This window comes from Crinia signifera, chromosome 4, assembly GCF_055691185.1.
Source record: "Crinia signifera chromosome 4, ASM5569118v1, whole genome shotgun sequence".
Classification (NCBI taxonomy): Eukaryota; Metazoa; Chordata; class Amphibia; order Anura; family Myobatrachidae; genus Crinia; species Crinia signifera.
The window spans coordinates 86404680-86408319 of record NC_139220.1 but is presented as its reverse complement, the minus strand read 5'-3'; the positions used below and the strand labels follow the sequence as shown (position 1 = coordinate 86408319).

The 3640-nt window shown below is 51.2% G+C and overlaps 1 long non-coding RNA gene across 1 annotated transcript; it reads right to left on the bottom strand.

Annotated features, from left to right (window-relative positions):
* Positions 1–953: 953 nt before the first annotated feature.
* Positions 954–3300, bottom strand: LOC146072352 (uncharacterized). The gene is made up of 2 exons (XR_014473083.1): positions 3166–3300; positions 954–1305 (listed from the first exon to the last, which is right to left on the bottom strand). It is a non-coding gene; the product is annotated as an uncharacterized LOC146072352 (long non-coding RNA).
* Positions 3301–3640: the final 340 nt, after the last annotated feature.

Below are 3640 nucleotides of genomic sequence, written 5' to 3'. Positions count from 1 at the left end.
TGTTTACTGCTCAGACCTTCAGTTGCATAGACTGCATGTGTGTATTCCAATGAGCACACAAATCTGTGAATTAGCAGCTCCACCATTGTGTGAGTGACAGCAATCTCACTCTGTGAGAGTGCTGAATCTGCACTTACCCACAGGCTGTGATGGCGTACCATATCTGTATTGCGCAAGGAACACGTCCATTAAGGCGTCAGCCTTAATGATCGTAATTTCATTGCTTTTTGGCGTTTGAGTGGAAGAGTTACAACAGGTTTCAGAAATGCCAGATCATGTGTAAGAAGCCTTAATGGGACATGTGAAACCGTAAGGTTTTTTGTCAATGGAATTTCATAGCTTTTTTTCAATTTATTTTTTTAATTCAGAAATCTAAAATTTCACAAAGAATAAACATTGGATTTATTTAAATGTTTAACGATAACACACCCTGGCAACAAGCATTACCCCTGGCCACTAGAATTTCAAACCCCTGGCAGTGAGCATTACAAACCCCTGGCAATGAGTATGACACCCGTCCCAGTGCATGAAACCTCTGTCAACAGGCAAGACATCCAGCCCATGAAACCCCTGGCAATGAGCATGACACCCAGCGTGTAGAAGCTTTACTGTAGGGCATAAACTCTCCTAAAATCTCTCAGTTTTGGATTCTCACACCCTATTACATTCCCCGCTGGGCGTTAAACTGACTATTCCATGTTGCAATTGCATTTGGTATATTTATTGATGGCTTGGATGTGAGAGAACTTCAAATTCTTAGCTAACGTACATTGGTTTGTTAAGTTAATATGCCTTCAAAGATGAAATTGAGGTAAAGAGTTGGACAAGGTTTAATTTATGGGCTTTCATATGAGTTATAAACAGCAGTATATTTCAATGGAAGGTTAGGTCAACAGGTTAGGCGCAAATATTCCGGAGTGGATATGTGAATAATCTGGACCCACAATGGGGAATATTTTACCAGAACAAAGATTTATTTAACATACAAATCACAGTTTAAAAAGTGCAAATGCAAAAGGGTACACAAAGTGCAAGTGCAGCAGCAGTACAATTTTTCAATTCCAAAGTGACAATGCATAGGTGTTTCAAGGTGCATGTACAATGAACACGACGGGGCAATCTGATACTTTTATCTCACCATTCCAGGGAGGTGCGGTGGGCTGGGTGCTATAGATGGTGGGTCCCGGGTAGCAGGAATGAAAGCACCACCGCACAGGCTTTGGATGGGGATACAATGGTGTTACAGCAGAGTCCTCCCGTCAGAGTGTTGGCATCCTCATAACATGTTTCGGAATCTGGTTCCTTCTTCAGATGTGGATATATTTCAATAAAAATGGTCAAAATCAAAATTTAAAATTTCTCAAAAAGGAAAGTTTTTTTAAATTTTGAAAAAAAAATCTCTAACATCATTTATACTGTTGTTAATAAATCAATAAAGTTTTATTTTGGGATCACGATGAGATGATCCAATATAGTAAAAGGCCACATGCCATAATGACCATTAAGTTATGCCACACACCGTGATGCCCATTACGCATTATAGCAAACACCGTAATGCCCATTACACTTTATAGCAAACACCGTACTGCCCATTACACTTTAAAGCAAACACCGTACTGCCCATTACACTTTATAGCAAACACCGTACTGCCCATTACACTTTATAGCAAATACCCTAATGCCCATTACACTTTATAGCAAACACCGTTCTGCCCATTACACTTTATAACAAACACCGTACTGCCCATTACACTTTATAGCAAATACCCTAATGCCCATTACACTTTATAGCAAACACCGTTCTGCCCATTACACTTTATAACAAACACCGTACTGCCCATTACACTTTATTGCAAACACCATACTGCCCATTACACTTTATAGCAAACACCGTACTGCCCATTATACTTTATAGCAAACACCGTACTGCCCATTACACTTTATAGCAAACACCGTACTGCCCATTACACTTTATAGCAAACACCGTAATGCCCATTACACTTTATAGCAAACACCGTACTGCCCATTACACTTTATAGCAAACACCGTACTGCCCATTACACTATATAGCAAACACCATACTGCCCATTACACTTTATAGCAAACACCGTACTGCCCATTACCCTTTATAGCAAACACCGTACTGCCCATTACACTTTATAGCAAACAACTGTACTGCCCATTACACTTTATAGCAAACACCGTATTGCCCATTACACTATGGGGGGCACTGAGGGGGGCAGCATACACACTGGGGCACTGAGGGGGGGGGCAGTTTACCCATGGGGGCACTGAGGGGGGGGGGCAGCATACCCATGGGGGCACTGAGGGGGGGGCAGCATCCCCATGGGGGCACTGGGAAGGGGGAGGGGGGGACAGCGTACACACGGGGGCATTGGGGGGACAGCGCACACACGGGGGCACTGTTGGGGAAGGCGCGCAAACGGGGGCACTGTGGGGGAGACAGCGTGCACCCGGGGGCACTGTGGGGGAGACAGCGCGCACACGAGGGCACTGGGGGGGGGACAGAGCACACACGGGGGCACTGGGGGGGGGGAACAGCGCGCACACGGGGGCATTTGGGGGGACAGCGCGCACATGGGGGCACTGGGGGGGGAGGGGAACAGCGTACACACGGGGGCACTGGGGGGGGAACAGCGTACACACGGGGGCACTGGGAGGGGGGAACAGCGTACACTAGGGGGCACTGGGAGAGGGGGGAACAACGTACACACGGGGGCACTGGGGGGGACAGCGTACACACGGGGGCACTGGGGGGGGTACACACAGGGACAGTGGGGTGGGGGACAGGGTACATGCAGGGACAGTGGGGTGGGGGCCAGGGTACACGCAGGGACAGTGGGGTGGGGGCCAGGGTACACGCAGGGACAGTGGGGTGGGGGCCAGGGTACACGCAGGGACAGTGGGGTGGGGGACAGGGTACACGCAGGGACAGTGGGGTGGGGGCCAGGGTACACGCAGGGACAGTGGGGTGGGGGCCAAGGTACACGCAGGGACAGTGGGGTGGGGGCCAGGGTACACGCAGGGACAGTGGGGTGGGGGCCAGGGTACACGCAGGGACAGTGGGGTGGGGGCCAGGGTACACGCAGGGACAGTGGGGTGGGGGCCAGGGTACACACAGGGACAGTGGGGGGACGAATTTACCTGGGTGCAGCTGCTCCTCTGATGGCCGAGTGGCTTCTTTCTGCCTTCCCGGTGGCAGAGGCAACTCAATGAAGCGCCTGAATCTGGTCTGCAGGCTGTGGAAGCGCCTGAGTCCCGGCGGTAGCATGGGGAGGTCTGCGTCTGGGCAGGAAATAAAATAATAATAATTATATAGGGGGCACAGCGTACACAGGGAGGGGGTGGGGACAGCGTACACAGGGAGGGGGTGGGGACAGCGTACACACGGAGGGGGGCCACAGCGGACGCACGGAGGGGGGCCACAGCGGACGCACGGAGGGGGGCCACAGCGGACGCACGGAGGGGGGCCACAGCGGACGCACGGAGGGGGGCCACAGCGGACGCACGGAGGGGGGCACAGCGCATAAAAGGAGGGGGCACAGCGCACACAAGGAGGGGGGCACAGCGCACACAAGGAGAGGGGCACAGCGCACACAAGGAGGGGGGCACAGCGCAC